This window comes from Gobius niger (assembly GCF_951799975.1).
Source record: "Gobius niger genome assembly, chromosome: 19".
NCBI lineage: Eukaryota > Metazoa > Chordata > Actinopteri > Gobiiformes > Gobiidae > Gobius > Gobius niger.
Window position 1 is genome coordinate 5,979,567 of NC_136870.1, and position 11,599 is coordinate 5,991,165.

The 11,599-nt window shown below is 39.4% G+C and overlaps 1 long non-coding RNA gene across 1 annotated transcript; it reads right to left on the reverse strand.

The window, feature by feature from the left end:
• Positions 1-3,401: 3,401 nt before the first annotated feature.
• LOC306979213 lies at positions 3,402-7,091 on the reverse strand. The gene is made up of 3 exons (XR_013793942.1): positions 6,819-7,091; positions 4,466-4,633; positions 3,402-3,996 (listed from the first exon to the last, which is right to left on the reverse strand). It is a non-coding gene; the product is annotated as an uncharacterized lncRNA (long non-coding RNA).
• Positions 7,092-11,599: the final 4,508 nt, after the last annotated feature.

The following is an 11,599-nucleotide window of genomic DNA, read 5'->3' on the forward strand; positions in this document are numbered from 1 at the left end:
GATGAAAATGCAACACAAACATGATGTAAGAGCAACAAAAACACAACAAAAATGTGATGAATAAGCAACACAAAAAAATCCATTTATAGACTGGTGTAAATACAATTGTTTCATAATGATTGTTTACACCGGATCTTCTTCAGCTTTAAAGCCAAGTTGCGCATGGCTCTAATCATTTTATTTTTTATTTTTCTCACTTTGTATGAAACTTCATTAAGCCGGACAGCAGGGAGGTGGAACACATGATGATTATATGAATTTATTTGAATGGGACTATGCATATCAATGAACAGGCAACCAGTGTAATAAATCTGCTGGATTTAGCTCAGCGTTATCCACAGTCCCAAACACAAATGGTTTTCAATGTTTACTTCAGCAAAATATAGAAGTTGATTTTACGCTAGCGAAACGAAAAAAGCAAAAACACGCAACACACATAGTTTGCAGTTTGATATTTTTTTTGTGTACTTAATAACACAATGCAGTATGTGTTTGTAGTGTTCAGTTCATTTAGGCATTGATAATAAATGTTTCTATAAAAAAAATTATATATATTTTTAAAAATGGTCCCGCGACCCACTTTTGGGTCCCGACCTACCAGTTGACACCCACTGGTCTAGGGGGTGGCCAGGGTTAGCGCAGGCCTGAGAGTGTAGCCTGTAGTGGGGGTCAGTAACACGTTTAAATGAATTTAACTCTTTACTATCAGAAATATTGGACAATTGCCTTAAATAAGACCTGATGTAAATTAACCAGAATGTTCAAATGTTGCTTTTGACAGCAAATTGACTGAGGGTACGTTAGTATTTCCAAGGGGTGTCGCTTGTCAGTGAAGTAGTATTGTGATTAGGATTGTTCCCATTCCACGATACCAGATGTTTCAGGTATAGTTGAGTACCTGAACCAAAACCTATTCGATACCATATTGTTATGTTGTGTTTTTGTAAAAGAGGACCCAGAACACTGGCTGTTTAAAACACACTAAAACCTCCAATAATCTCTGCATATCTCCCCTCCCCAAGTTGCACTAGGGGTGTGAGAGAATGTACATTTCTCTGAAGAATTAGCAATAAAAATTACCTTTGTCTATACAAATAAAAATAAAAAGTCTGTCATCTTTCAAAAGTCCACTGCGAGGCTATATGACGGCTATATGACCTCATTGTCGGACCTCTTCGGCCTGCTCGGAGTCAGGTTGGGCGCGTCACAGCAGCATCCGTGCACCAATGCGAAGACAACCAGGGAGAGAGTTCCTAAGATGAACATGGCAATCACCAGCACGCCCCCCAGGGCCCATGGCTCCTGCTGGACACGGGACATGAACCAGTCCACCCACCCCTCTGGTGACGCTGGAGGTTTCAGCAAATCTAATGAACTACTGCAACAGAAAAGAGCACACACATATTATACAGAGGGAACCACATGTTTGCATGTACTTTATAAAAATACACATACATACATAAATGTTTTCCTCAGTGTCTGACATGAAACCAGAATTAACTTTTACTTTTTTAGGTAAATTAGAATTTTCAAAGGGATTTCTATTTACTAAATGCCACAAGAATGAGAGATACATTTTTTTTTCTGTTTTCCTTACACAAAGTCAGAGGTTTACATACACTAAGATTACTTATAAACAATTTGGGAAAGCCCAGATGACGATGTCATGACCTTGGAAGCACAAGTCCTGTACCGACATGGGCTGAGAGGGAACTCTGCCAAAAAGAAACTTTAATTTTTGGAGACATATCCTGTGGTCTGACAGGAAAAAATGAATACATTTTTGGTCATAATGACCATCGTCACGTTTGGAAGAAAAAGCCTGAAAACACCAGCCCAACTGTGAAATACGGGGGGCAGCATCATGCTGTGGGGTTGTTTTGCTGCGGGAGGGACTGGTGCACTTCACTAAATAGATGACATGATGACTGAAGAAAGAACACGAAATATTGGAGCAACATCTCAAGACATCAGCCAGGAAGTCAAAGCTTGACCACAGATGTTTTTTCCAAATGGACAATTCCCAAAGCATATGGCCAATAGTGGTTACAAAGTGGCTTAAGGATAACAAAGTCAATGTTTTGAAGTGGTCATCACTAAGTTTTGACCTCAGTCCAGTCAAAAATGTATGGGCAGAGCTGAAAAGGCAAGTGCTCGCAAGGTGGCTACAAATGTGGCTCATTTACACCAGTTCTGTTTGGAGGAATGGACCAACACTCCCGCCAACTATTGTGAGAAGCTTGTGTTGCAGCTTTTCATCCTTAGCTGTGCAAAGTGAGCGCAGGCGATGAGCCACTCCTTCTACCTTTTAAAGGTCTTGTCGATCTGTCCGCTGAATGTCATGTTAAATAAAAGAAACCAAAAGATACTTCAGATTGTCCGATATTTGGGTCATATACTGCAAAAGCTTGTGGAAGGAAATCCAAAACGTTTGACCGGAGTTGTACAGTTAAAGGCAATTCTACCAAATATTAATGAAATGTATGTAAACTTTTGGTTTTGTAAAAAGTAATATAAAACCGCCTAATTATTCATTTATTTACTATTATTAAAATTATGACTTTTATATGCTGTATGTTAACATCTGGTTACATATATTAGCTTGTTTTAATGCTGTAATGTAGTAAAGATTTAAATTAGATGTAGCCAAAGGAGCCTGAAACTTTTTTCTTTTTACCCCACTGCATAATCCTTCATGTCTCACTTGTTGTTATGACTTTGAGCGCTAGACCCAAGGCCATGCAATAACAGACTCTCATGGCAATGTTACTATTTTTTTGGATATGGACCAACATGCAACATGAAACCTAATCCTTTTCATTATACAAAGTATTGGTAAGTAGTAGATTAAAATTAAGCAAACAGTCTGCGAATGTAAGATCATTAGAATCCCTTATAACTTGCTGATGTTAAAAACTATTGTCACAGACTCACAGATCCGTGGTTGTTGTAAAACTCACCTGTCCGCAGCCATATCCTGGTAAATGATCCGCTCACGGCTCACTGACTCTGAACAATATCCAACACTGTAGTTGTGTGAGAACACACGGCACTGGGAGACCGGCTTCAGCTACTGTTCTGACCCTGCTACACCAACCGTACGTTAATGTATTCTCTCACTCTGGTCCATTTTAAACATATAATGAACACATTCCCAACTCTGCTTTCTGTTCTGCTCTGAACTCCAGTGTGTACAAAACGAAATGGTTCCTGGTTAATGTTTACACAAAGACACTGGCTGTAGGAGGGAAAGAGATATCCAATAATCTTTTGGTTTGCATACTGACCTTGCCAATGCTTCAAAGCTAATCTAAAAAAAAAAAAAGGACTACATTTACTTTTGGTTTTAAGAACAGTTTAATTAATTACAAATCTAATTCCAACAATCACATGTTGTACCGGCATCAAAATCATTTCTGTTACAGAAAATATAAATATTTGCATTTAAAAAGTTATAAATAAGCAAAAACCAAAACGTTGGCACAAACAACAGTCCAAATCAGGACAACAGGGGGCGCTGCTGCTCTTTAAACAAGCAAATGCAGAAATACATCAGTCGAGAACATTAAAAACAGTTCAACTAGAACAAGGAATGTATTGTACATCGGTGCTGGTTGGATTCAAATGAATGCAATGTTTTAATGTGAGCACGAATGACCTTTCTTACTGAGCAATGTCACTTCAGAAACTACCACAAAAGTCCCTTTTGTTCCCTGGATATTTAAATAGATGCCACAGCTATGGCTCATTGCAGACGTAAACACTGCCACTGTTGGATCAAAAACATTCTTGAACAGCCTTCAACAGTTAAATCAGAAATAAAATGGTGATCTGCAGTGGGGTAGAACAAAACATGGGCTCTTTGAGATTGTAATGATGGGGAGTCAGTCTCTTGCAATCAGGCGGGCTCTACTCTTTTGGCTTGCTTCTTCCCCTGAGCCGCCGCTCCAGCACAACAGGTGGAGCAGGCTATCGCCATCAGGATGAGCCATGCAGCTGGACACATGAAAAACACACAAGGGTCATTCCTGGTCAAAATGTAACATTTGTGTTCCCAGCTAGAAATGGGACGTATCGCCTATACAAATTGATTTCAACTAATCTCCCCTGACTTGTTTTACGGTCATTCCGGAAGTCATAACATGAAGTCGAGTCACTTCCCTTTCCTTTTCAGATTCTGTGGTGGACAGTGAGTTCCTGATAGATGATACTACCAGGAAGTAAGTTTGTGTTTGTCTTGATGTTAACGTCTAACATGCAATGATGATTAAATAAAAATGAATGACCAAATATAGGTAAAACTATCCATAAGACAATTGTTTATTATGTAGATTTTCTTAATATTTGCAAACTATTTTCAATGTTATAATTCATCAAATTAACGTGAGTTTTAGCTACATAACAAACTCTAAATTTTCCCGCATAGTTTTGTATTTTGTATGCCTGAATTGGAGGTATTTCTCACCTAAAAAAAACAGGAGCACCGTGAAGCCTGCGATCTCCAGGTCGTCGGCTTGCGAGAGGGTCTGCAGCTTAGCCAGTCCCCTATGAAAGATGTCACGCATCTCCTGCAACGGGTCCATGTTGATATTCAGGTAGAGGAAGAGGCTTTGGTGATGGGTGAAACTGCGTTCTGAATGCACCTGTAAAACAGAGGTTCAAAAACACATCAGTGGAAGAAACTGAAAGCCACGTGCGTTCAAACTAAAGCTGTGGTTTGATTCAGCCTCCACCCAATCCCACTCGCCTGTTAATTATAGGGTTATACTGCAATTGCTGCCTGGGGCAAATAGGGAAAGATTCTTTAAGATTCCCCCTTTCAGTGCAATAGCTCTGTTGAATAAGTTTGCAATGCATAGAAAACAAAAGTTCTTTAATGTCAATAGTTTACACATACAGATCTGGGCCTTGCTATAGTTGGGCTGTCAAACGTTTGAAATGATACCTCTGATAATGCCATATACCTAACCCTGTCACTTTGCTTGCAAATAGGGAGCTTGTCTCTATTGTGTGAAATCACATGACTACACAAAGGCTAATTCTCTGCAATTTTCTTTCACCTACAGCGACCCTGAGGAAACACAGCCCGGGCGGCTCAGTGTAATTATAACCAAGGCAGATTTATTTCAGGCCAGGCATTTGAAGGGCCCTGTCATCATGAGTGGGTGCAGTCCACAGTATGGTATGAGAGATGACAGAAATGCTCAAAAGAGTCAATCCACATTTTTTTTTGCTAGAGTATGAGATAGAACATTATATTCAGTTTTTATATTTCAATTCTGCAAAGTACCCTCTTTCCCAGAATGCTTAGCGCTTCACTCATGGATCTATTATATTAAACTTCACTTGCTCGTTATATCGCAACAAAAGGATCCATGTTTCTGTAAAAAGCACTGGCTCATTTTGCTTTGAAAAAAGGAAATAATCCACTTAAACAAAATAGTAAGCCAGTGAAAATAGTCATATACATTATATGATGTTTTCTGTGAGAGGTGCAGTTTTGACCAGTGTGGTTTTGACGTTAGCTTGTAAGTTAGCACATTAGCATTATGGCTAATTAGCTAGCTCACTTTAGCCTAATTTGCACGTCTCTACCGCTGCTTGTTTCGTGTCCAAGAAACAAACAAGCTTGGCAAAATGTACTTTGATTTATGAAAGTGTAACAATAATCTAACTTTTCCTTCTACCTTGTTGTAAAAGTTGTGTAAAAAAAAAGAAGAAAAAAAGTACCTTCTGGCAGAACATCAGCGACGACCTGAATTTCAGCTGGTTGCTAGGTAACCGCGTGTCGACGTTTATTTATTGAATAATTAATTAATTAATTAATTAATCGATTGATTTTTTATTTATTTACACACGCCAATATATGATTTCTTTCTTTGTTTATTCATTTGGCTTCACAGCTCCTTTTTCTAAAAATAGCTCAAATATGACATAATTTGACATGAAGAGATAGGCCTATTTAAGACTTAAAAGAGGGTATGCAGTATGCACTTAAATCTTTTTCAGTCTTAACAGAGCTCTCAATGAGTGTCAAAATGAATAACAATGCACACTTGGCACTCATTTTGCACTGTTGTAATGCTGTATAATATGACGTCACTTGCAGGTCCTCTGTATTTAAATGTGTTGCATAGAGAGAAAAAAACATTCTGTAAATGAAACTATTTGAGTTGTTTCACCCAAACTATAGGGTAATCATTTTTCAAATAGCCTATTGAAAAGTAGGCTATTTGGGGAGCTTCTTGGAAAGGACTCCAGAGGGAGCTCCTGAGCTACACATTGGTCTAAAATAGCCTACAACAGCAACAAGTCTTCAGTGCTCTGCAATCTACAACATCAACAAAGCCACGTTGGGCTGTTTCACACCAAAAAGAAAGCCTCAAAGAGCTGCAACAGTGTTTGTATCTCCAAGCAAAAAAGCAAAGGCCTACATCATATTTGTTACTGAAAAATAAAACCTATAAAATAATTGGTCACTGCCGTCATTCTGCCTGAAATACTATAGGACTCACATAAATACACTTAAAGGACAAAAGAGCTGCCCTTGGAGACTCTTGAGATAGTTGCCTACCAGGTCTAGTAGTAGTAAATTATAGATAAATAAAGCATCATAATTCTCTGTGGACAGTGGAATGTGGGTGTTTTTGACCCACCAACCTGACCTCAACTGCTGGCTATATATTGCTCTGCTCTATCAGGTTACACGTACACATGGCAGAACGTGCTGCTCAACTTGTTGCAGCCTCTAAATCCTTGCAATCTTCACAAAATCTATCCCCCACGTGCAAAACTAGTAAAACAGATTGCTCTCATACCTCTGCAAGTCAAGAAGGGTCCAAAAGTTGATGTTGTCCAGGCTTCTCCACGTCTTCACCGCCCCCCTCTTTCTCTCATTTGTTTCTCAAGTTCATACACACAGTCTTGCAAACACTGTCCTTATCCACTTTTACAGATGCAAAGCAGTTTTTGGGGGGTCACTTTGGACAGGTCTACAGACTTCCGAGCAGTCCTGGCTGTAAATACTGTGAGTATAGTACCTCCTCTGTCCTTCTTGCGTACTAGCAGTTCCCAGTCTCTCACTCCCCCACACCCTCTGTCCAGTCACTGTGGATAGAGACCAGCTGTGCCAGGGCCCCCCCCCCCCCCTCTCTCTCTCTCTCTTTCTTTTGTCTTGCGTAGCCGTGGAGATGGGACTTGACCTTGAAAGGAACAGGCAAACAGGGGGTGGTGGGAGGGTCCATCCATCTGGTGTGTTGCCAGCACACGAATACCTCCAAAGAAAAATGATGAGACACTGAGGAAAACAATTAATAACTCAAGTTTATGTTGTTGACAAGTGGAGAGTTACAGTGTTTGTTGGCCCTTCGTCTTGGAACATCTTCGAAAGTTTTCAGAGGAGTTTCCAGTATGTTTTTCTTCACAGACCAATAAAGATCGGATGATTTGTAGCCAACTCTCCAAAATGCTGGTAGCTTATCTCTCTCTGTTCACAAGCACTACTTTACCAGCAGGTCTAAAACAGACTACTGAGGCCAAAACTATAGGACTAAACTGGATTTAAAATGAACAAGATCTAGGGCAAAAATCAAGGGCAGAAGTAGTTCTAAACGCTTTTGAGAATCACTATTGTTGTTAGCCTCTTAACCTCTTACCACCCGCCAAAACCAAATGCATCCTCTCCTCTTTGCCATTGTCGTCACTTTTTATTTCCCTTATGTGTTTTTGTCACTTATTGTGCTTTGTCACTTTATTACTTTTTTGTTGCTCTTTTGTCACTTTTTAGTTGGATTTTTTGTCTTTTTTTCTGCTGGATTTTTGTCATTTTTTTTGCTGGAATTCTGTCACTTTTTTGCTGGATTTTTGTCACTTTTTTGCTGGATTTTTGTCTTTTTTTTGCTGGATTTTTGTCATTTTTTTGCTGGAATTCTGTCACTTTTTTGCTGGATTTTTGTCACTTTTTTGCTGGAATTCTGTCACTTTTTTGCTGGATTTTTGTCATTTTTTTGCTGGAATTCTGTCACTTTTTTGCTGGATTTTTGTCACTTTTTTGCTGGATTTTTGTCTTTTTTTTTTTACAGATTTTTGTCTTTTTTTTTTGCTGGATTTTTGTCTTTTTTCTGCTGGATTTTTGTAATTTTTTTGCTGTTTTTTTGTCTTTTTTGCTGGATTTTTGTCTTTTTTCTGCTGGGTTTTTGTCACTTTTTTGTTGAGTTTTTATCATTTTTTGTCACTTTTAAGCGTTTTTTTGTTGCGTTTACAACCTCATTTTCTTCTCGTTTTTTATTGCTGTTTTACACAAGCTTTTAGATTTGGAGAATTTGGAGAAAACATGTTCAGGTGGGAGTTAAGAGGTTAAAGGAATAGATCACCGTTTTTCCTACTGAGATATGTTCTTACCTGAGCTTAGACAAGTTGATAGTTGGTCTTTGTGCCCGTGAAAGAGCTTGGTCGCTTCTAACTTCACCCTGGTTGGAGCTATAGGAATTACACTGGGAGAGGCCAAAATTTGCTAACAACATCTTTGGTCGTTTTGCATGACTGAGGGCATGCACAAAAAACAGACAGGTACGCATCAACTCGTCTAAGCTCAGGTAAGAACATGTCTCAGTTTGGGAAAACGGTGGCCTGTTCCTTTAACCCCCACCTGAACCGAGAACATTTTCTCCAGTTTGGCTTCACCGAAATCTAAAAGCTTCTCGTCAAAATAGCAACGAAAACGATCCTCCTAAATCACTTATGCAGGTCTTAGCTTTCAAATGAGAAAGATGATTTACTCTCTTTTACTTATTAGTATTACTTATTATTTGGGTCACTACTTTTGACTTCTATTTGAGTTTTTGGCTACTCTTTTGGCTACTCTTCCCACCTGGTTCCCTATGACTTGGTTATAATGGACTGTCATCAAACCCATGACCCTTTTTCCTTGTGCATCCCAAAGCAACATTACACAGTTGTGGAAAAATCTAACTGAGGTACTGAGGTCCTATCACTCCTGTAAAGGCACTTGTTTTTATTCTCACAGTGACATGATCGCTATGCAGCTCCCTGGGATTTGGAGAAAATGCACTCGGGTCCAGCAGAATCACAGTCACAAGCATTTCGATTTAAGAAGCGGTTTCCCTGTTTGTTTATTGTTATTGCAATATTGGCCGACGTAGTACCTGGATCACAAGGAGCCACAATCTCTCAAAACTGACTGACTGAGATTTAATAATGTACAATCCGAATTTGTGATCTATGTGTCTAATATTTGTCATAAACATATACTGACAAATGCATTTTCTCACTTCTGGATCATCGGCTGTAGGAACTGGCCGACGACATGTTCGAAAGGTTGTGTCATGGTGAGAATGGCCTCGGAGATGCGGCGAAATCAGGATGTGACGGAAAAACAAGCTTCACAGCCGAGATAAAGAAGTAAGATCACGAAGAGCTGCTGAATAATGGTCATGTGCTGGGTGTCATCTAGAACCATAAAACAGATCAAGAATGTGTGGAAGATCTGCAAATTTACCATATCTGGTTTGTTGGAACTGATAACGTGATAAATGTGGCCAGTTTCGAGATGTAATAACATAACGTAATAACGGCCGATAACGTGATAACACTGTTGTGCCGATGATGTAATCATTAATACATTATTGGCCTGACAAGATGAAAATCGTTCACAAATGTAATAATATAATAATAATAATACATCAATCTGACTTTATTTTCAAAAACAAACACATTTAAAGCAGTACTAAGTAAAGTGTTTACCTTAATAAATCCTCTCCTTAGTCCCTGTGGGGGTAATACAAGTGTTTATGGGATGAGTGGAGGGTCTTTCATCTCCCCCTGGAGTCTCTGGACTGAAAACCATGTTTGCAACTTGACTGCCACCGGTGCGGAGAAAGCAATACACACTAATGGAATCACGAAGAAGAAGCTAACAGGCTAACGGGCAAAGCTAACTGCGGGCTAACGCCACTTTAAACAGTATTTACAGCCAAATTAGAGTGAAAAAAATGATTTCCATTGTATAATTGGATGTGCAATATCCCTCTGTCCCTTTGTCTTTTCTGTCAGCGTAGTATTTACTCTCCAAGACAATTAATAAGTTAAAAAATCGTAACTTGCTACTACACCTGCAGTTTCGCTTATGGCCTCTAGGGGCAAGAGTTACTTAGTACTGCTTTAACATTGTTTTTGAGCTGTTTTTCATCCGCTGTTGTTACTGATTTTTGTGTCTTTTTATCACGGTCTTTTTTCACTTGAGGAAACTTGTTGCAGCTCACATGCATCTGACCACGACGTTGGCCCAGAAGGTAAAGTGGGTCGTTCGATGACAGAAGGTTGCCGGTTCCAATTCATGCTCCCATAAGTGCATGACATTGCTGCGTCCTTGGGCAAGGCACTTCCCACTCCTCGCCTGTGCATGAATGTGGCGCATGTGCGAGTGAGCGGTTGGCGTTTGGCCCAAGTGGCTGATGGGACTAATAGTAAATTCCCTGCTGCTGTATCTGAATCTGTATCCTGTATCTGAGGACTTCTCCCACCGCTGACTTAAACACAGCTTGGTACAATGATAAGAAGAGAATGAGGAAAAAAACAACCACAACAATATGATAATGCTTTTCTGCTACAGGCGACTACTGTAGCCACAGCTGCCCTGGGTAGGCTGTCAAACTGTTCCATTGGCCTCTTCGATCACCACCAAGCGCTCACTCACACATGCCCCACATTCATACATATGCAGTGTGATGCAGTGTGAGGGAAGTGCCTTGCCCAAGGACACAGCGACGTCATGCACTTGTCTGAGGAGGGACTCGAACTGGCGACCTTTCCATCATAAGAAAACCAAAATAACAGCACAAAAACGGTGTTTAATGTGTTCGTTTTTCTTTTAAATAAAGTCAGATTGATGGATTATTACATTATTGGCTGACTGTATTACATTTGTGAACGATTTTCATCTTGTCAGGTCAATAATGTAATAACCAGCCAATAACATATGAATTATTACATATCGGCCAGAAAATCGTTGCTATGTTTTTGTGTAATTGTGTAAAAAACAAAAAATGGGCAAAAATAGGGAAAGATTGGCCAAAAATGTGGGAAAATAGAGAAAATATTAGTAATAAAAAATAAACAAAAATCAGGGGAATAATTGGTAAAATTAGAAGAAAGTGGGGCCAAAATAAGAAAAACATTGGGAGTAATAAAACAATTTTTTTGAGCTGAAACAACCAAGTCACTTCCTTTAATGCTGTCCCTGGACACAACAGCATTAAAACTTTTAAAATGTATTATTTTTTTGGTGCCTGTTTTTTCATTTTGCCAATACCGGTAGAACATAAACTTTTTCCCCAATACCAAACTGGTACCGTTCTCATGAGAGACACTAGCAAAAAGTTAGCATGACTTGTGTTTTCTGTATTTTGAATAAAAGACTCAAGGAGGAGATTGCAGAGTCTCTCACTCCGTGCCAGCCAGGCTCCAACTGACTGAAGAACAGCTTGATCCACCATCAACTGTCATGAAGCTGAACTCTCCCCTTCCCTTCCTATTGTTTGATTCACCCAAGGATTTGAGAAGTGATGTTGATTTCCTGCTC